This window comes from Eschrichtius robustus, chromosome 12, assembly GCF_028021215.1.
Source record: "Eschrichtius robustus isolate mEscRob2 chromosome 12, mEscRob2.pri, whole genome shotgun sequence".
Taxonomy (NCBI): domain Eukaryota; kingdom Metazoa; phylum Chordata; class Mammalia; order Artiodactyla; family Eschrichtiidae; genus Eschrichtius; species Eschrichtius robustus.
The window spans coordinates 64,896,502-64,919,986 of NC_090835.1; the positions used below are offsets into that span (position 1 = coordinate 64,896,502).

Sequence of the window (23,485 nt, forward strand, 5' to 3'; positions counted from 1 at the left end):
TCCACGCAGGTGATGCTCTCAGGTCCTGCTTCCCTCCGCCCTCGTTCTTTCCACCTCTGAGTGGCCTTGACCTCTCCTCCTTCCCCTGAGTGCCTCAGCCCGCCTCTCCCCAGTCCTAGCGGGAGAACTGAGCTGACTTCTACCAGGGTTCCCTAGGAGCTTGCACTGAGGATCCAGATCCAAAACCCACCCTCTGGCCGCTGCCCTCGGAAAGGGGGCGGGTGGGGGCGCGAACCTTATCTCGGGCTCCGCCTCCAGGGGCCGGGAGTGTCCCTCGCGCGCTGCACCGGCCGCTGCGGGCAGACAGGCTCCGGGCTCCGGGAGGGCTGCTGATCCGCTCTAGCCCAGGTCGTGTCCGGGCCGCGACCATTCACTCCCGGGATACCACGGGCCCACGCGGAGCGCGCAGCGGCTGCGACGGCACCCCTGACCAGGGACGCGCGCCAGGTAAGGTGGCATCTCCTCCTCCAGTGTCCTCGCCCGAATGACAAACAGGGGACTTCAGGCTGGCCCTCTCGCGGCTGCAGTTTCCAGTTTGCACTCCCGAGGGTGCAGTTTCTTCCCGCGCGCGCGGAGGCGGTGGGAGAACTACGAGGTAGAATCCGCGCCCAGGCTGGAGGCTGGGACGCAGAATTTGTCTGGCAAGGTTACTTGGTGGTCATATAATCTTGGGAGCCTCTCTGGGTTCGGATTTCTGTTTGGAGTGTTTGGCCTCTGGGAATGAATAATGCGCGGTGACTTACGCCCCTAAGCTCAACCCCCTGGGCCTCGGTCGGTCTTTCTGGAAGGGGCTCTGGTGTCCACACGTGGGGTGCGAGCGCACGGGGCGGTGGGCTGTGCGCGGTGCCCCCGAGGCTCTTTGAGGCTGCTGCCCAGGAAGCTCACTCAGGGGAGCTTAAAAAAATCTGGTGCTGCGGCAGCACCCAGATCAATTAAATCAGAATCTCCAGGAGTGGGGCTCAAAACTTCGCAGGTGATTGCTAGGTGGAGTAGTTTGGGAACCAGTGAGTGAGAGCCGTGGTTCTCCAAGGAAGGGCTGGGAGGGTCTCTGGACAGCAGCGGCAGCGTCACCTGGGAACTTTTAGAAATGCAAAATCTGGGGCCGGTTACGGAGGCCTAGACCTCCTGAATCTGAAACTCTGGAGGTAGGGACCCAGCCCTTTGTGTTTTCGTGGACACTTGCTCACTTTTGAGGACTCTGGGCTGGATCTCAGTGGAGGGAAGGGCAGACACCTTCGAATTCCTCTTCAGAGGGAGGAGGGAACAGATCCCTTTTCAGAAAATCTTAGGTATTCATCAGTAGGGTTTTGCCCATATTAAAAAAAAAAATGCCGTGGACTTTGGAGGATCCTATAAAGGGCAGAGACTTAGCCATCATCTCGAGCAATTTTTTGTCGTAGAGAACTTTTTCTTTTTTTTTTTTAGAGTTGAAGCCAAAGAAGAAATGTACCTAAGAATCTCCTGGCTGTAATAACATGAATGTTTGGCCCCTGATTCGATGCTCCCCATCACCCCTGTCATCAGTGCATGCTACAAGGCTCATATAAAGTATTTTTTTAAAAAGCAATTGGAAGTTTCAGGGATTCATGCCAATTCTCCAGAGTGAAAGGGAATTCAGCATTGCAGGTCTCTGGACTCTCTGAGTGGCTCCTTTTTTTTCTTTTAACAGAGATCTGAGATTTCAAAATTTCGGCGAAGAAAAATTCCAGCTGTTCCTAAGTCATTAGTACAGAAATAGAATGACTTTGCAAATAGGCTTAAATGGATTCAAAAATCTGACGTTGGATAAAAAAGCTAGAATAGGCATGACTGTGGTCCTAGAACATGTGTGCTGGGTGAAGACTGCTCAGTGTACAAAGACTTCCTGCTCAGAGAACATTTATTTTCCGTGCCAATTTGTAATGAGGTAGAGAGACCTTTAAGAGATAGGTCCTAAGCTTGTGTCTAGAGGCTGGGGGGAAATATAGGTAGTGGTGAGGACTAGGAGCCTGGATCTGAGGCCCAAGCTGCAGGTTCAAGACCTACTCTTCTGCCTCTCTTCACTCTGGGGCAGTGGCATAACTCTGCGAGCCTCACTTTCCTCATCTGTAAAATGGGGACTGCAGTAGTACAATGCATACTTCATAATTCTCATGTTGTCAGAGTTAAAGGAAATAATGCTTCCAGCAAGTCAATGAAATATTTGTTAGCTCAAAATGTGCACACACCCCACCCCCACCCCCCCCACACACAAACTAAAAACAAAACAAAAACCTAATCCCCAAACACTTTGGAATGAAAACTGTGTTGATAACATGGTCACATTTTTTATCTACAAATATTTACATACCAACCTCACCCTTAGAATTTACAGTTTTTCCTTCTTACTAGAATGTGAACATATGGATGTCCTCCAATCATCTTCCTAATTTTATTACACGTTTTATATAGAACTTTCTAGAAAAAAATTTTTTAGTAGATTATCTTCAAGTCAACAGCCCAGTTATGTATCTACTCATTGTCTGTGGTAAAGGATTTTACCATCCGGTGGAATTTATAATCTAGTCACATTCAGATTTAAATAGTCTTAAAATCTGGCTCTCCAGAATATCATTCCTTATAAAAGAAAATTCAAATGGTAGGCATGGCATGCTGTATCCCCCAAGAGAACCGGTCTAGAAGTACTCTCTGGTGTTTCCTAGGTACTTGAGAGGGAGAAAGAAATGAAACCTTATTCAGTTACATCAAGGTTTGTTCAAGATAATATAAGAGAAAGCAAATTGAGGACACATCAAGGACTAAACTGGCAAAAAGGGTAGGCGAGGTAGTTCAAGTGTCCTTTTCCTCCTTAAATGCAATAATTTCAAAACGCTTCAAAACCACATACAGAAAAAGCGATTTGATTGGAACTGATCTGGATGATCCTCTTAGGACCAAATATTTCTAGTAAAAAAAAATTTATGGGTATTAATTCCAAAAAAGATGCCAAATGATTCTGTACTTTGAAATGAGTCTTGATTCACCTTTAATTTCAGTTATAAATTGAATATTAGATTTCTAACTTAGGGTGCCTTTTTAGGACTCATCTCCCATCTTTAAATGTAAAAGGTTGTACCCTTGCAGTTTCCAATCTTCTGTGACTTCTAGAAAACTAAACATAATGCAAGTTTCACATATAAACATCTTAGTAACTCCTCCATTCGGGAAATCAGATCTTCATTAAGACACTTTTAAAAGTACAATGTAATATTATTAAATTCAATATAATAAGAATGTAAGGTTATTAAATTAAATGTAAACAAATTAATGTAAGTAGGGTTTTCTCTTAGGCTCACTATGTATGAAATGAGGAGTGCCTCTGGGCATGAAAAGGGAAGATCAGAGGCACCTCACTTGATGGAAAAAATGAAGGCGTGTGGAAGCCAATTCAAAGGCTTAGTAATCAAATTATGTATCCTGGATAATTTAACCGAAGAGCTGAGCATCTGTGATGTCGCAATTCAGCGACAAGATGTGGCAGCCCAGTGAGTGGCCAATTAGGAATGATCACTACTGCAATGCCCCACAATGATTTCATGATTCTCCACTTGCAGGCACAAGTCCCGGGGCAGAGATAATCGAAAAGAAGTTAGCTAATTGCATTTGTTTTTCATAATTTGGCTCACTTGGAAAGGCCTTGATGGCCTTCATTTCAGTGCATTTATTTTGAGTGCCCCATTTGTTCCAAAGTTGATGGTTTTACCACTAAGGCCAATCTGGAAAGTCTTGTGAGTAAAAACAAATCACAGGAAAGGGCTATATGTTTTTATTTTGTGTTTATTATCTTTGGATTATATTTCTCAGCATGAGTAGTAATTCTTTAGTTTGATTCATTAGCATTCTTGTGGGAAACAAGTTGAAATATTTATTTCTGGCAAGTGATCCAGTCTCACGCAAAAAGAATTAGCCACGGAGGCTGAGTTCTCAAACTTTCTCCATCTCATGGTTAAGGACACTCATTCTCAATCCAAAATGCCAAGCCTTGAATCCTGACTCTGTCACTTACTAGTTGTTTGAACCCGGACAAGTTGCGTAACCTTTCTTTGCTTCTGTTTCCTCATTAGTAAAATTGGGGTAATGGTACCTATATCAGTGGGATTATCATGAGGAGTCAATGAGTTAATGTCTCTAACGTTCTACCAACAGTGCCTGGCTCACAGTCAAAGCTTAATAGGAATTTGCTATTCTTTCACCTTGGACGTTAATAAATGGTTTAAGCTGAAGCTCTCTTTTCTCTTTTCACCTCTGAAAACTGGATCCTGAAAAGGCAGTCCTAGTTTAGGTTATGTTCATTTGATGCTTTTTCTGTTTTAGCTAGTGGGAGAATTTGTTTCTGAATAAGTGAAGTCCTTCAAGTTTCTCAGAAAATAATACAAGCTTTTGAACAACATTCTAAAGCTTCCCAAATGCTGCTGCTGCTGGCTTGAGACCACACTTTGAGAATCACTGCTTCACTCCATGAGTTCCCAAACTGGACTGCACACTGGAATTACCTGAGATCAGTGTGCTAGCACGTTGATCCTCAAACTGATTAAAAAGTTAACCAGTTGGGTTAATTTATTGCGAAAGTAGTAATCATGAAAAAGAAAAAGAGAGGCTGTGTAACAATACACATTAACTGTATACATGGAATTCCCGTATACTGATAGAATTTTTAGGGATATTAGAATTTGTTTAATCTGAATGAGGAAACAGGGTCTTGGAGACCTCTTTCTTGGCTAAGGGCTCAGGAATAGTCAGTGGTGGCACCAGATGGCAACAGGTTTCCTGTGTTCTACTCTGTACATTTTTCATTCAACTACCTTGTCTTCTGAAAACAGGTAATGTGACAGTAGCACATAATCCAAGATAGGGTGTCCTGGGAATGCTATGGACCTGCCTATCTCCCTTGACCCAGTTTGATTTCAGGGTTATTAATTGAAAAGCTTTTCTAAATGAAAAACCACTGATACCAATATGGCCAACTTGTAAGAAAATAAACCTATAGCTATCAATTGTGAGAAGGATGATTTTTTTTTCCACTAGGTTTACCATTTCTAAGGATTCAATTGAGTTTTTCCTCTTTGCTGTTTCTTTAGCATTTTGGCTTTTACTAATGAAAAGCTCAGAGATATCTTTGAAAATTTCAGGAAACGTTGAGAATTTCTCAAGTCCAAGTTTGGTGACCTTCTGGGAATCCTGCCAGTTGCTTGTGTTTGATTCATTGTTTAATTTTTGTTTTGACTTGTCGTGTTTTGATCTAGCTCAATATAGCCATGATTGCAGTGTTATGTTACCCATTAACTGTTTGTTTTTACAGTTATTGGTGTCAAGAAGAAAAGATTAAGGAGCAACAATATTTTCTTTTTAAATTCAAAGTGAAAAGAAGTTCTAGTGAAGTTTGAGCTTTATAGGAAGTTCTAAATATATGTTTCAGAAATTTAGTCTTTTAACTTTTTATTAGGTAACTTTTTATTAGGTAAATAAAAACAAACACTCAGAATATATGTCTTATATTTTTATGTTAACTTTCAAATCCACATGTGATTCAATGATTGAAACAACTTATTGAATTATATACGTTTAGAAATGCTAAACTTTGCTGTATATGTATTTTTCTACTTTATTAGGAAGAGAGAGTTTGATTCCACCTCTAGGGCATGTCTAGGCACGTACCAGTACCCAGAATTAGATAGAATATTAAAGATAAGGCAGGGAGGAACATTCTTTGTAAGTGTTCAGCCAATCATCACATAGCGCTGAAGTGCCTACCCAGTGCTTGGCTATCCCAGGGGGATTCAGAGAAGTTGCTATGTTCAGTTTAGTAAGTCTATTAATAGCCAATTGGCAGTTTTCTTTTTTAAATGGAAAAATCCCTTTAATATATAAAAATAACATTTTGTACATATTTTTAAGTGAAAAAATGTATAAGGCAAAAATGGTTTTGATTTAAATTTAGAAAAATCAGCAAGCATGGCATGATGTGTCACTTCGTTTCTTCTCAAACCATTTTTGATTCCCATTTAACATAATGTCCTAAAGCAATCTTTAGAAAGGGTTGAATATGAATTAAAAAAAAATCTCTTGAAATACAGTTGATTTATAATGTGTTTCTTTCAGTTGTACAGCACAGTGATTCAGTTATGTATATGTTCTTTTTTAGATTCTTTTCCATTATAGGTTATTACAAGATATTGAGTATAGTTCCCTGTGCTATACAGTAAATCCTTGTTGTTCATTTTATATATAGTAGTGTGTATCTGTTAATCCCAAACTCCTAATTTATCCCTTCCCCCCTTTCGCCTTTGGTAGTCATAAGTTTGTTTTCTATGTCTGTGGGCCTATTTCTGTTTTGTAAAATAAGTCCATTTGTATCATTTTTTTTAGAATTCACATGTAAGTGATATCATATGATATTTTTCTTTTGCTGTCTTACTTCACTTAGTATGATAATCTCTAGGGCCGACCATGTTGCTGCAAATGGCATTATTACATTCTTTTTTATGGCTGAGTAATACTCCATTGTGTATATATACCACATCTTCTTTATCCATTGATACATGCACCGCAATGTTCATAGCAGCACTATTTACAATAGCCAAGACATGGAAGCAACCTAAGTCTCCATCGGCAGATGAGTATGATTTGAATTTGTATCTTGGCAAGAAGCGGAGAGGCTATCCCAGAGAGAGGCACTGCAGAGAAGAGAAACACCCACGATCCTGAGAAGGCAGGCAACTCCGTTACCTCCCTGTAGTAACTCCCCCTTTCCCTCGGACAGTTTGCCTTTCCATCCTTTCACAGTTCCTTCGCTTTTCATTCCCTGTTCAAATCACTTGTTAAACAGCACCTCTGGTTTGAAATGAGAGAGAATGAAAGATGCACTGTGGGGTGCAGTGATGCCATGGTAACTGTCAGCTAGAATGGTCTAGGCATTTCCTACTTAGGTCCCTTTGGAATGAGGAGGGAGCAGAGGTGAAAAGAAAAGGTGGGATTCAGAGCTCTTGATGGGATGTGGAGGCACATGGAACGTTATTCAAACTCCTATATATTTAGTGGCAGCAAGCATGTCAGTGTGGAATGTGAGCAAGGAAGTACCCACAACCTAAGTTATGTGTCATTTCTGTTCTACCGTATGAGTAACAGTATGGTAGAATAGCATTTATATATGAAGTACTAAATAAATAGACACCCTCATTATTTCCAAGAAGGCTATGGACCAGGAAATGGGAAACCTGGTTTCTCATTCCAGCCCACCACCAACTTACTAAGTTGGTAGCTTATCAGAAAAGCCTGCAGTAAGAGAGGGCTGGGAAGGTGTGATTATAAAGTCTTATTTCATTTTGCTGTTCACATATTTTTCTTTTTCTTGGTGAAAAGCACCATTGGAGACCATCATGGAACATGTAAAGAATGGCAGATTAGAGCATCTGTGCCCAGAGTTTAAATCAATGTGCAGTAGCATCCTTTAGGAAATTAGTCTCCTGAGAAATATAGCATTCATTCCTAAAATTCCTATAACAATGTTCTTGAATGTTCACTGAAGATGGACGTTGCTGTGAATGAGAAATAATGAAATAACATCTTTTTATTTCAAGAAAATTGTATTTTCCTTTTCATGAGGCCTAAACAAAAATTTTTTGGCCTCCATGTGGGAATTATGTAAAAAATATTCATTGGTCTTTTCAACACTTGAAAAAAAATTTCTGATTCTTAATTATGAGTTTTGTAAGTTTATATGTTTATATGTTATATGAGTATGTTTATATGTTTATATGTTATATGAGTATAACATATGTTATATGTTTATATGAGTAATCAAATTATATTTTTGAGCTCAAAATTGCATGTTTCCCAAAATGTTAACAGTTGCGTTTGGGAGGTAGCATGATAGATATTTTCTTTCCTGCTTTTCTTTGTTTTCTATTTTTTAATACATATGTATTACATTTATAATGCAATGATAAATGCATAACTACATGCCTTGTAGAAGGAAACATATGAAATGGTAATTTTGAATTCCTATACCAATGAGAGAGAATGATGTTACAGTGTGATTCATTTATGTTCCTGTAATTCACAAAGTACATGTTGTGCCAGATGTACTTTGAAATACCAGACACACTAATAACAGATAGTAAAATCTGGCTAAAATGACACAAGTAATTTTTCTTAAAATCAGAACATCACTTTATTATTCCTTGTGAATGCCAAAAGAATATTATGTACTCTAATACCTTAAAGCCATTGAAGATTATAGCTGAGATTGGGGTGGGCGTTATGTAGTCGTGGCCCTGACACTTAGCACCTGTGTGACCTTGTGCATGGTTTTTAACCTTTTAAAGCTTAATTTGCCCATCTGTCAAGAGAGGATCATAGGACCTTCTACATACTGTGGTCAGGAGGAGTAAATGGAATAATGCACATGAACCCTTTAGTATAATGCCTGGCAGGTAAAAGTCCTCAAATTTGCTCAAATTAGTTATTATAATAAGTATTCTCCTTACTTCTAAGCTTGTTCACACGTGTGATTTGGATATCTACCTTGTGAAAGTGGGTTGCTTCTTCAGATGAGGCTATCCTCTGGGTAGCCTGGGTCATGGAGGAGAGGCAAATCCAGATTTTTACCCTTCTCTACTTGTGCTGGGAGATGCAGGGGAGGGTATCTCCTGAAGCTAGCAGTGTGCTAGGGGCGATGACAGAGGCTTTGGAGAGCAACTCCTATGACTCTAAGTGTTGATTCTGGAGTCTGGGAGTCTGGTACCCTTTGCCATATGGCACGGTCCCTGGTCACTGCAATTGTTGTGGGGGGTTGAGGGTGTCCTCAGGTCTGTCTTGCAGCTGCAGGTGGTTTTTCATGAGCTCCGGATTTTAGCAGTTGTAGAGGTCTCTTTGGTCAGGACCCTGGATTGTCCGTCTTAGGCTCTGGGAAAATCAGAAGATCGCTTTGTCTCTGGGCAGAGGCAGCCCTGAGTTTCAGTACCCATTTGCCTCCTCAGCCAGGGGCCTTTGTGCAGCTGCAGCCCAGACTCTGGTGCATCTGTATAAGATATGCATTAATTCATCCGTCTGGCAAACAGTTTCTCCAGCTCTTTCTATAGATTAATCTAGATCCTAGGGATGCAACAAAAAATGACATATTCTGTTTGTAAATTTCCCCATGACTGCTTGGTATGTCAGGGTTGGTTGTTATACCACAGAGCTCCTAACCCTAGTCCAATGCTGCTCACAGTAGAGTGCTTAAAGAGGGGTGAAGTGGTTGACTTCATATGTTAATTGCTCCCACACCCACTAATCTGAAGGTTTATTATTAGGGTCCCTGGTTGGATCTATGTTTTCCTCAAAACTGCCATGAATTTTACATATATAATGTGCATCAGTAAGTTTCTACAAAGTGTTTAGACTAGGCACGTAGTCTACCAATCCAAAAACTAAACTAGCAAAAAACCATGATGAACTGAATTGAATTGACTGAGGTTTGACAGAAGGAAGTTATGGAGATACTGGGAAAATCAGACTCGATTAGTTTTAGACTACACATGTCAGAGCCCTGGAAAAAAGTGTAAACATTTTTGAGCTCTGATTCTTCTCAATTAGTTAATTAAATGAATGTCTGGCCAGTTACCAATATAGGATATTGAGAGCCATTTGTGCATCTGTGTTTCCTTAACTGTGCCTCGAAATAATTTTAATTTTTAGCTGGATAGTGTAATTTCACATCGGACACTTTTTGGCCAGACCTATTACTTCATTAAATGCTAAGCTTGAGTAGGGCAATGAGTTTGTGCATTTTAAATGTTTCTACGTTGTCTCAGATAAGGCTGCCAAGTTGAATTCCACATCTTCCTTCTAGTAACCTACCATGTTTTAGATCTTTGGGCCTAAAGCAGTCTAAGTAAGACTAGTGAAGCAATTATGATTTCATATTTTCAAGCTTGATATGAATACTAATGACTTTAATTTAAAAATAAATGTGTGCATGCTTTCCCCTTTCTCCCCTCTTCCAGTTTTTCCCCAAAGATGAGCACATATCATAAAGGTAGCTGCAAGAAGAAACTTTTTCCTTTTCCTTTCTTTCATTGTTTTCATATTGCCAATCCTTAGGCAAGGCCAACCTGCTTTACTCAAGACAGTGTCTTCAAGGAATCCGGTTGTTACAGGACTGCAATCTTCCCAAAATGCAGTGAAGAGGAGTCATAGCCCTGCTTCTCCAGACTGTAAGACTTTGCTACTATTACTCTAGACTCTAGAGAATTTCAAATTTTGACTTTTTTTTTCCTTCAAAATCTTTCTCCTGGGATTTCCACTTTCTCAGAGCCGCCTATTGATATGTGCTAAGGCAAAAGGGAAGACGGTGTATTTTATTTTCCGCAAAAGCAGCAAGAATGGGTTTCAGTTTCTATAACCATTGTCTTCATTAGGGAGTTGGGAAGTTTTAAATGCAAAATAAGGAATTTTGATATATCAGGAGGGCAGAGGGGAAACAAGAACTCCCAAGGAAGCTGTTACTGTGTCTTTCATCTCATCACCATCACAATGAGCTGTTGATAACTGTAAAAACATTGATTTTGTGCTATATGGGATAAAAGTGATGAGTCAGCAAGTTAAATTTCAATGGCTCCCTGGGTACCGAGTAGACTGAGGTTGGCCATGGTCCCAGGTTGCTTATGATACGGTTGGGAAATGGACTATTTCAAATAGAATTTTGGGGAGCAAATAAGACTCTGTAACTGAGCTCCAAATGGTCTAATAGTGGAGGTAGGCACATTGGAAGATATGGTCTGTTTTTGTGATGATTTGCTTCATGGAGGATGTGTGGCTTGAAGCTGCTCTTGAAATGTGCTTTAGGTTACACACACACCATAGTCAACATAAATCATAGGGCTGGAAATTATCTTACAAATAATTGTTGTTTATAATACAAATGTTGTTTATACCAATGATGCTTGATGTGTTAACCTCTCCCTATAACAAAACTGATGAGCACATGATCTCCAGTCTGGTCGGCCTTCCCTGGACACACTGAGTTTTGATTCTTTCTGGCCATTGGTTGCTGAGTAGAAAGGGTGTAGCCCTGTTCTTTTCTCCCTGTAGCCCAAACTAATTTCTGGCAGCCAGCTCACACTAATAACTTCAGTTTACCATTAGCTAAGGACTTTTTGTCTCCTCAGCCCTCCTGCTGTTAGGCCAACAGTTTCCTTTTAAGCATTCCACAATCCAGATTTTGGATCCCAGGATTTTTATGTGTTTCTTTTGAATTTTGTCTTATTGCCATTGTCCCATTATTTATCCAGGTGAGATCTTATCCACAGGCTTTCATTCAGTCAGTTAGAGCTCTTTCTCAGCTTTGCTTTGTCTAGAAATTTGATTTGCAGGTCATCATTTTCCTCGCTTGAATTGTGAATAACCAATAGACTGGACAGGGCGCATGCCAGAATTCTAAAACATCTCACTAGAAACCTCCTGCATCTGCTGTTACTCTCCATGGGGGAGCCATTTGATAAGTCTTATATCCAGATTACATTTATGTGCTTTTACTTTTGAAATACCATTAAGTACAGTATTCTACAGGTCATACTGTACAGCACAGGGAACTCTACTCAGTCTTCTATAATAACCTATATGGGAAAAGAATCTGAATAGGAATGAATATATGCATATGTATAACTGAATCACTATGCTGTACACCTGAAACTAACACAACATTGTAAATCAAATATACTCCAATAAAATTAAAAAAAATTTAAAACAATGAAATGAAAAAAGTACAGGTCTGTTTGATGTGATTTATTCTTGGCACTTGACAAACATCGTGTAATGTTTAGGACTCATTCCTTTTGTAAGTTTTTGTAAGTAAGTGCTCACAGACAGGAGTGAGGCTTAGAATATCTAACAACCAGAAAAACCAGGGCATCAACCACCCAGCTCGGGCACAGGGCGGTCAGAAAAGATGGCAGGGCAGCACTGCTTCCTGCTAGCTCACAACTGTTTTAAACCCTCAGCCTTGGGGGTTTACCAGAGGCATATGTGCTCTTGACCTTCAGAGGTATTTCTTTTCTCCTTTCTGTAAGTTCCTGATGTTTATTACTCAGGCCCTGAGCACTGGTTTATATTTCACAAATTAAGATATGTTGTGAAAGAGGCTTAGAACTGGGAATGGGTATGGCTTGTTTAAGGAGCTTGATGGGAAGGGAGGGCTTAGAGTGGGGAGAGTAGGAAATGAGATATTTTGGTACGTGGGGCCTGGAGCCCTTCCATAGAAAGCGGTCACTGAAGCAGTGAGGGTGTCTTTGTTTCTGGACAAGGGGCAGTGGCCAATTGGCTGAGCACAGATCTGTTAATCACAGGCCAAAAAGAAAAAGTCCAGAAGAAGACCAATCAAGACAAGGGCTATCTTTTAAGAGATAACTGAAGAAAAATTGCCAAGGGCACTGTAAAAGCATTGATTATCTCAAAGAAGAATAACTCTTGTGGAGGGTATGATCTTAAACAGAGGGAGATAAAGGAGCAGGGTATGGGGCGTGGGTGAGGGAAGCCATTCATTTGGGAGATAAAGAGATCATTGATATTCAGGTGAGCATTTCCATTGGTGATGAGGATGTAAGCACAATTTTACTGAATTTTAGAAAAAAATGAATGATGAGCTTTTGAAGCTGTAAGACGTGTATAATAATTGCTTGCAATGTATGGTCAATGGAAAACAGTAGGGAAGAATCAAGAAGGGGCAGATTTAGGCAGAGAAACATAACCTTTCTGCCTTTCTAGTTACCATTACAGTTTCATTGTTACAAAATATTCCTTCATTAAAAAGAATGCTTAATATGTCAGTGTGAATGCACGTTTCCCCGCTAAGTACAGCACTTGGAAAACCCTTGTGGCTCTATTATTCAAGTGCTAATTAATTTGCGGAATATCCTCCAAGTAAAAGTACAAAGATTTGTGTTCCTCCAATTTTAGAAATATTCAGTCCTGGCCATCTCTGAATCTGTGAAGGGGAAGGGATTTTGAATATAAAGAAGAAGGAGGGTAGGTATGAGGACGCACCGGAGGAGCTGTGGAAAGTTTTCTGTGGGCCATTGTGAATTCCAAATATGACCTTCCAGATGGTTCTAGGCTATCATTGTACCTCACTTTAATACCTGAGCTACAAAGGGGAAAGGGGGGTGGGGAGAGGGATAAATCAGAGGTTGGGATTAACAGATACACACTACTGTAAAAATAGATAACCAACAAAGACCTACTGTACAGCACAGAGAACTATACTCAATATTTTGTAATAACCTATAATGGAAGAGAATCTGAAGTTATCTATATCTATATCTATATCTATATCTATCTATATATCTGAATCTCTGTGTTGTATACCTAAAACTAACATGATATTGTGAATCAACTATACTTTGATAACAAAATAAAAAAAAAAAACAAAACCTAAGTTAGAGAGCTCTTCTTCCCTTACATTTGCCTTGTGTTTATTTTATGGAGTTGGTATTCTTATTAAAAGAAATACTGAGAGGGAAGGACAAAGGTTTGTAACACATTATTCAGGTTATTGTCAACTCATTCACAGAGATGATACATTTAATAGGGGAGAGCAGAGTCTGGCATTAACTGTGGACTGGTTGGTGTGCATGTTGTGGTTCCAAGCTCCTCAAAAGTGTCTGCGTTGAGCTGGACAATATCAGTCAGTTCCCATGTAACCAGCATCCATTTCTCTTTCTGTCTGATGGCCTGAGGGTCTGAGAGTCTGAGGTTCAGTTGGTTGGTGGATCTGTCAGTTGGGTTATCAATTTCACTGCCTCTTTATCTTTCTTTCTTTTCTTTTTTTTAGAGAAAGTATCTCTAGAAGTGTTTATTATTGTACTATTTGTATAAGATATAGAAAATATCCAAAACGTTCAGTACTAGAGAGAAGGTTGATATTTGCATTGATTATGCAACAGCATTAAAAATGATGTTTAACAGTAAACATGTCTTTAGATATAATAGGTAGAAAATAGTAAACAAATTTATATACAGAAACGTTCATGTCAAAATATTCAGAGAAAAATGGATACAGTTTTAGAACTTATTTCTTAGGAAATGCATCTTTTATAAATATGAAATATTCCTTTCTTGGCCCTGTTTAATACTTTTTTGCCTTCAATTCTATTTTACGTTGTATACCTATTTAGTTTTAATTTAATTAATTTATTTATTTATTTTTGGCTGTGTTGGGTCTTCGTTTCTGTGCTAGGGCTTTCTCTAGTTGCGGCAAGTGGGGGCCACTCTTCATCGCGGTGCGCGGGCCTTTCACTATCGCGGCCTCTCTTGTTGCGGAGCACGGGCTCCAGACGCGCAGGCTCAGCAATTGTGGCTCACGGGCCTAGTTGCTCCGCGGCATGTGGGATCTTCCCAGACCAGGGCTTGAACCCGTGTCGCCTGCATTGGCAGGCAGATTCTCAACTACTGCGCCACCAGGGAAGCCCCTATTTAGTTTTATTAGCATTTGCCTAGTGAATTATTTTTCTGCCTCTTTATTATCAACATTTTCTGTCACTGAATTTTAGGTGGGTTTCTTGTAAGAAGTATATAGGTGGACTTAAAGAAAGTCCACAGTCTGAAATATTTCTGAAATCGAAAGAGTCAAATGTAACTCATTGAATTTTGTTATGATTGCTAATATGTTTCAACTCTTTCTCTGCATCTTACTTTATATTTTCCATGTTTAACATGCTTTCTTATTCTTTATTATAATTGTTACTCTTGGTTTTTCCTTCTTTGTTTGGAATTAATTTTACTTCATTTTCTTTCTCTACAAGTTATTTCTGTAAGTTACATTCTTATTTATATAATAGTGATTACTATTACATTTCTTTATGTCAATTAAAACTTGTATTTTCCTACTAATAGCTAGTTGGTATCTATGCCCCTCCCCCAAGATAACTTACTTGTTCTATTTACATGATTTTTATCACCTTCACTGCCCTCCAACCCCATTCCACAACCAGCTCCCAGTTTGAGGGCTTGTGTTTTATTTCTAGAATGTTATTAATATTTTTCCGGTAACGATTTTAGACTGAAGTTCATTTTGAAGGAATGGTTAGCGGAGGCCAGCAAATTTTGTTGATTTAAAAAAAATTTCTATCCCACATTTAGCTCTTTGTTTTATCTTCTTGTAATTTTTTTGAAGACAGTGAATAGACAGTAGAGTTTTGAAGAGTTCAAATGTTCAAAATATTCAAAAATGAAAGTTTCTTTGGTTAAGTCCAAACCTATTTCCTTCAGGTACAGCAGAAACTAACACAACATTGAAAGCAACTGTATTCCAATAAACAAAATAAAAAACAAACAACAACAACAAAAACTATTTCCTTCAGAACTCTGAAGATTTTGATCCATTATTGTTTAGCTTCACTTTTGTGATAAGAAGGCTCTAGAAAGCTGAATTTTATTCCTTTTAGATATCCTCCCCATTCCTGCCCCCTACCACTCAGCCTTACAGAACCTCTTAGGATGTTTTGCTTTATCCTTTGAATTATGATTTTTCACCAATATTTGTATAAAAGGTCTTTTTCCTCCCCATTCAAGCAATTTGGTGATTGTGAGACCCTCTCAATCTGAAGATTCAAATTTTATTTAGCTCCAAAAGCTTTTATTTTACCTTTTCTTCCATTATTTCTACTTATGTGTCATTGTATATTTTTTCCTTCTGAAAACTCTTTTTTAATATTTTGTAAGATCTGTGTCCTTTGCATTGTGGTCTGGTAGAATTCTTCAGCTTGGTTTTCCATCTAGCTACTTCCCTCTTCAATTATTTTCACATACATCTCTGAATATATTAATATTCATATTCAAATATTCTTACACATATCTCTAAATATATGAATGGCATTTAATCTAGTCTGTCTTCTTCAGAGTGTTATTAACTCTTTCTATGGGTGTTAGTTACTACATCTGCTGAGTTTGTGGGCTTCCTCCACAGTGCTGGTTTTTATTGTTCACATCTTTGTGTTTGCAGTTTTGTGTTTACTACCGTACAGGTTTTTTTTCTGCTTACTGTAGCTTACTGCTAATGATTGTGGGTTGGGCAACATACTGGTGCCATGTCATCTGGACATGGCTATTTCCTGTTCCTCCTGGGTTTGTTCGTGGCACACCTGAGACCGGTTCTGCCCATCCAATCCAAGAGCCCAGACTCATGGCTTCCCAGGGATCCAAAGGAAGAGAGCTGCATAATGTCCAAGAGGCCATGTTCTTCCTCATCTGCACAAATCACTTCCTCAGTCTGAGAGGTATCCATCTCTGTCAGGGTGTTCTTCCTCCTCCTGCTCTGAGAATCCTTTTTCTTCCAGCTCTGAGCAACGCTGTTCCTCTGACCTCCCCAGCAATATAGGCAATGGGGTTCTGAAAGGGTCACTTCCAGTGTTACTCTGACAATATTTTAAAGTACCTGTAATTGTGGAAAGGAACAAAAGTCATTTTGGCACCTGGTTTATTACTTCCTCTCTGAAGTGAACATTCTGGACCAAGCAATATCTGGATAGCCATAATTGCTCCTTTGGGCTCTTGGGTGATATGGCTTTAGCGATATCATTTGCAATTTCTCGTGAACAGCATTTGGATGCTATAGAAAATGAAGAACATCTCCTTTTGAACAATGTCTGACATATTGTAATTCTGAGTCTGCACTTGGCACTTGCTAGAGAAATGTCAGTTTTCCAGCAGGAACAAAGTCCAGTGCAGCTGTTTCTGCTTTCACCATGGAATTTGGAAGTCTGTATAAGAGATTGTAACCAACCATTTTGGGAGTGAACAATGAGGTATGAGATTTTCCCACCTCATGAGTTTCTTGCATTGTAGATGGCAAATTTGATAGTAATGATACTATCTTGAGTTCGGGTATTATGATACCTTTTAGGGATCCTTTCTGCAAGAATTTTTTATAAGTATTTAATGACAATGTCACCTCCTATAATTCGTCACACATAACGTCACACACACACACTCGTCTCACATAACAGGGATTTAAAGATATCTTTTTAAACATTGCACACTGTTCTCGTTTGCCAAGTTGTGGACCAATATATTTACAAAGTAGAACGTTTTCTAGTTCTCTTGGGTTGGTTTTTCCCTAGGAAAGTTTCATATTTACTCAGTTTGAGGTACAGTATTGTCACTTTCCAGAATACCAGGCATAGTTTTATTAAACTGTAAGAATAAAACACATTTCAATGCCCAATTGCACATCCTCCACCCACACCCCCCACTCTCTGCCATCTAAGAATATCCGGACTAGTTCTCTCTGCCATCCCAGTTGGCAGAAAATCAAAATTCGACTGTGGTATTTGTTTGCTAACATGTGTGTGTGTGTGTGTGTGTGTGTGTGTGTGTGCTGAGGAGAACAATGTAAACTAGTTTAAGAAATGCCACATTTTAGGATTCAAAACCCTACTGCAAGCATTCAGCTGGATTTGTGTAATACTTGTCATTTATTTAAAAGGATGACCATTTTCAAGGGATTCTTTTTTGGTCTGATAACTTAGCAATAACGGAAAAAAACTTTCATGGAAAGAGAATGATCAGTGACATTGTGCATATCTTTGGAGCTCTTTGAATGTAATAGAAATAGGTATGCTAATTTTGATTACAAAATACTAACTTAGAGAAAATTCAGAGTATATTAGATCTAGTAGATTCAGTTTGGAATAATGGAAAGAAATAACCTTTTGGGGGGATTTGTTTTAAGAAGCTAATTGTTAACCTTGTATTTAATGGAATAAATAATTCGATAAATTATTTAAGAGAACAGAACCGTGGCCAATTTGAAATGGAAGAGATCCTCTAGCTCACTCCTCTCTTCCCCTCTAGTTTGATAGAGGAGATACTGAAGTCCAGCCAGCCTTGTTTTCTTGCCCAGATTCCTATGGTGTCTTTGTGGCCTTGCTGGGTCTGGGATGCAGATGGTCCAGCTGCCAGTACAATCCCTTTTCCCCCACACCTAGCTGAATAAGGCCAGGAAGGAACTGAGTATTGTTGACTCATCACTTTTAAACAAGTTATTGTTATTGAACTCAATATAATGCTTCTTTAATTGGCAAATGCAGATGTTCATCATTTTCCATGCCAGAGCTTCCTTTTATATGGTAAAAAATTGCACACTAGTGTATTTTTGAGGATGGGCTTTTCATTTTCCATTCTTTTAATGCAGCTAATCATGTTTTATTTGGTTCCCTTGAATGTCAGGATGGTAGATTGTTCACGTTGGCTCTTTTTTTTCCTCAGGAAACATCTCTGGCATACCTAGTGAGGTAGTGGAGCCGTCTGGGAAGTAAAAGAAGATTGTACTGCATGAGATATTTATTTGTTATTCTTGGCTGTTTAGCAGTCATTTCCCCCATAGAAACAAAAGGCTGGCTTTTGGACTGGCAGTGCTGTGAAGGGTACATAGGAAAAGAGCATGACAGTGTATTTGGGGAAAAGGGTAAGGAAACACTGAAATTTGTTGAAAATCTTGCATTCAAATAAGCACTTACAAACATTTCACATGGAAGATAGAAAGTAAGAATTAAGATGAACTCATTTTGGAAAGGAGAAATTTGAAACGAAATAGATAAATACTTCATTTCCCCCATAAACAAACACATAGAATGTGCATATTTCACATTTGTATTTTCTTAGTTGAAGATAAAAAGTAGAATATTGGAAATTGGGAATATTAAGTCTGTGACAAGGAGTGAGATGCAGTAGTTATTTTGCAATTTTGAAATATGTGCTCTGCCCTTAAACATCAAAACATAAGTAAGCCTGATAAAAATCATACTTGACAATAAGGTAATAGCAATACAAAGTAAAATAATTTTTATTACCATTCATCTTGGTCAAGGGTGCCATTTAAATTAATATAAGAATTGTATATATTCCTCACCAATATAATTGGGCTCTGTAGAATTAAGGAAAATCTTTTGAAGTTTGAAATTTTTTATTTTAGGAGAAATAAAAAGTCATGGAATTCTTAAACCTTGGAAGGTGCTAAAAATATGTCACTTCATGATGGCATTTCATTTTTTAAAAATTTTATTGAAGTATAGTTGATTTACAATGTTGTGTTAATTTCTGCTGTATAGAAAAGTGATTCAGTTATAAATATATATACATTCTTTTTTATATTCTTTTCCATTATGGTTTATCACAGGATATTGAATATAGATCCCTGTGCTATAAGGTAGGACCTTGTTGTTTATCCCTCCTACATATAATAGTTTGCATCTGCTAATCCCAAACTTCCAATCCTTTCCTCCCCCACCCTTTATGGTATTTCTTAATTGATTTATTATTGAGAGAACCTTATATTAAAGAAAGAGTAAAACTTGGACTCAGTTCTTTAAGATTGAGACTATGGATGTAATACCATGTTTCCCTCAGTCTTCCATGGTAGTCATAGAACACTGGATTAAAAGAGCCCAGTGTGGATATTATTATGTTTCTATGTATCTGGCTTAGTTGGGGCTCCGTAGAACAATGGCTTTAAAACTTTTTTTTACAGGACCCATAGGAAGATATTTTATATTGTGGCACATCTGTATTATTTGATAGATGTATACCAAATGTTTCATGATAAATATCTACCTTTTCTACATGTATGATGTTCTGACATTTCCTCTTCCATTCATTCTATTAAAAAAACACTGGTAATGACCCACTAAATTGTTTTCACAATTGACTGATGGATCATGGTTTGCAGTTTGAATAACTGCTGTAAAAGTCCTCCATAATTTTCTTTTTTGGGGGGATGATGAATTTGTAGTTATATGTGATTATTATTAACTTTGTTTGCCAAATATATTCCGGGTACATGATCGGTTGACATCTCCTGACCCAATGTTAGTTCTGGTCAATGAGTTCAGTGGAAATCAACATATGTTCTGGACTGGAACATTTAATTGCTGGTTCGAGACCCCCCAGAGCTCTTTACCTCTGTCATGGAAAATGGCCATGCTCCTTAGAAGGGGTCTGAAAATGAGTAATGTGGAGTAGAGCCTGTAGCCAGCCCCCAGTGGACATAAAATATGAGCAACATATAAACCTTTGTTGTTAAAAGGCACTACAGTTTTTGGATATATTTGCTATTCAGCGTAGCTTAACCTTTCCTGTTCAGTAGATGATAATTCAATTACGTGTTCTGCTGGTGGAAAAGAACCTCCGTCTGAAATATTAACTTTGCCTAAAAACATATAGAAGTTTAAAAATAAGTTAATTATTTCGGATTTTAAAACAATATGTGTTCTTTATAGAAAAATTGGGAAAACATAATAAAAAAGTTACATAATCATGATGCTACTACCTAGAAAACAATTTTGACATTTTTATGAAAGATATATATATATATATGTATATATTTACAAAATTAGCTTACTATGTAGTTTTGTATTTTGTTTTTTCTCTTACTGTTTTTTTTTTATGTCATTAAATATTCTTGGAATACACAAATATCATGCCTCTGTATATGTGTATATCCATCCTATAGATGAACCAGGGTTTACTAAGTTATTCTTATACTCTTAGACATTTTAGTTTGGTTTAATACAGAGTTTCAATGTACTAAAATCTCAGCCCTGGGCACCCAACAGCAAATAGTAAGCCAGAGTAGGACCCGCACCCGCTAATGCTGCTTTGTGTCAATTGCATCTTCTCATAATCCCACTCCTGGCACATAGTGGGTCCACATATTAGCTGTCAAGTAAACAGTTCCATATGTATATACCTCATATGAAGTTTATACTTAATTTTCTAAAAATTAAGAAGCTTTTTATTTCCTCTCCTTCTTCTCCCAGCAAACAATTTGGTTCTGCTTCTGAGTTCTTTCGCTTAGGAAGGACCAGAGGCGGGGTCATTCTCATGTCTCCCCTCCACACCGATATGATCCAGCACATGGCCTATCACAACTCCTGAATTTCTCTCAACTCCAGTCCCACCCCACGTCCTGCCTCAGGCCCTCCTGACCGCAAAGGCCTTTCTGTTTTCTTGTACATCATTCTCTCTTTTGCTGCTGCAGTGAACTTCCTAAAATGTGAACCAGACTATGTCTACTGAAAATCTCTCTGTAGAATCCCAGAAAGAGCTTTAAAGACAAAATCCATTGCTCTTCACTTGATTTAAAAGGCCTTTCATGAATTGTTTCTTTCTTTCTTTTTTTAAAAAAATAATTAATTAATTTATTTATTTATTTATTTATTTTTGGCTGTTTTGGGTCTTCGTTTCTGTTCAAGGGCTTTCTCTAGTTGTGGCAAGCCGGGGCCACTCTTCATCGCGGTGCGGGGGCCTCTCACTATCGCGGCCTCTCTTGTTGCGGAGCACAGGCTCCAGACGCGCAGGCTCAGTAGTTGTGGCTCACGGGCCTAGTTGCTCCGCGGCATGTGGGATCTTCCCAGACCAGGGCTCGAACCCGTGTCCCCTGTATTGGCAGGCAGATTCTCGACCACTGCACCACCAGGGAAGCCCTATGGATTGTTTCTTGAGGACCCTCTCCATCACTGTTATTCACTGCCCTCACCGCCTGCTGTGGACTGCATTGTGTCTTCTCCAAATTCACATGTTAAAGCCCTTACCTGTATTTGGAGGTAGGGCCACTAAGGAGAGAGAATTTAGGTTAAATGAGGACATAAGGGTGAGATCATAGGATTTGTGCTCTTAAATGAAGAGACACCAGAGGGCTGATACCCCACCACCCAACACACACACAGCCAGCAAGATGGCAGCCCACCTATAGAGGGGTCTCAACGGAACCCACCATGCTGGCCCCTCATCTCAGACCTCCAGCCTCCAGAACTGTGAGGAAATAAGTGTCTGTTTAAGTCCCCCAGTCTCTGAAATTTTGTAATAGCAGCCAGAGCTGATGAAAACACTGCCCCTCATCCCCTACAAGTACTTCACTCCAGAAATCTTACTCTAGGAAAGCTGTTTCACTGAGCACATCCTGCTCTTTAATTGTTTTCCAGGCATAATCAGGTACTATCTTCCTCTCCTCCTAAGGTTACCTACAAATCCCTGGTTCTCCCTCAAGTCACAGGTCAGACTTTACCTCCTTCTGGAAGGCTTTACCATCTCCCCTCCCAGGCTTCATTTCTCTGAGCTCCCCTGGTGCCTTACCTACACCTCCATTAACATCTCTCCTCTTCTATGGCAACTGCATAGTTGACGTCTTTCCACTGAACCCTACGTTTTTAAAAAAATTTATTGAAGTATAGTTGATTTACAATGTGTTAATTTCAGCTGTACAGCAAAGTGACTCAGTTATACATATATATGTACATTCTTTTTCATATTTTTTTCCATTATGGTTTATCGCAGGATATTGAATATAGTTCCCTATGCTATACAGTAGAACCTTGTGGTTTATCCATTCTATGTATGAGAGTTTGCATCTGCTAATCCCAAACTCCCAGTGCATCTCTCCCTCCCCTCCCCTCCTCCCCCTTGGCATCCACAAGTCTGCTGTCTATATCTGTTGTCTGTTTCTGTTTCATAGATATGTTCATTTGTGTCGTATTTTAGATTCCACATATAAGTGATATCATATAGTATTTGCCTTTCTCTTTCTGATTTACTTTTCACTTAGTATGACAGTCTCGAGGTCCGTCCATGTTGCTGCAAATGGCATTATTTCATTCTTTTTTATGGCTGAGTAGTATTTTGTTGTATATATGTACCACATCTTCTTTATCCATTCATCTTTTGTTGGACATTTAGGTTGTTTCCATATCTTGGCTATTGTGAATAATGCTGCTATGAACATAAGGGTGCATGTATCTTTTTGAATTATAGTTTTGTCTGGCTATGTGCCCAGGAGTGGGATTGCTGGATCATATGGCAACTCTATTTTTAGTTTTTTGAGGAACCTCCATACTGTTTTCCATAGTGGCTGCACCAATATACATTCCCACCAACAATGTAGGAGGTGAACCCTACATTTTTAAAGGCCATTAATTATGCTTTTCCATCTTTGTATCCCCAATGCTTAGGATGAATGCCCCATTGCCTGAAATGGGGTGGCCATAAATATTGTTGAATGAATAGATGAATAATAGTGGTAAAGGAGTTATTCATTTATTAACTTTTATCTTCTGAAGATTTTTTTCCCTCTCTCTTACAATCCAAACAACCAAACTTCATGTGTTCTCCTTATCAAAACCAGCTGTCAAGACAGGATTTAAAATTCATTTACACTGAAGTATAAATAACTGATTAACAGTTTATGTCTCCCAAGGGAATTTCCATTTTAACAAGAGTAGAATTCTTAATCTACAAAAATAAATCTTTCTTGGTGGAATTTCAAGCTTAACAAGCATATGGGATTGGTTTTAATTGGGGTGGGGGTGGGGCTTAAGAAGTTCTCTCTGCTCAAAATTCAGACCTTAAATGTGAGACCAGACCTATCACCTGCTGGCTCACGGAGGAGCTGGCATGTCAGATTACGCAGCAAATTCACTTTTGTTTCTATTGCTCAGCA

The 23,485-nt window shown here is 38.9% G+C and overlaps 1 protein-coding gene across 1 annotated transcript in view; it reads left to right on the top strand.

Annotated features, from left to right (window-relative positions):
* The first annotated feature begins 300 nt into the window (after positions 1-300).
* COL21A1 (collagen type XXI alpha 1 chain) overlaps positions 301-23,485 on the top strand; it is a 176,049-nt gene continuing 152,864 nt past the window's right edge. The window contains exon 1 of the mRNA XM_068558595.1: positions 301-447. The gene's annotated coding sequence lies outside the window, so the exon portion shown is untranslated. The remainder of the gene's footprint in view (positions 448-23,485) is intronic.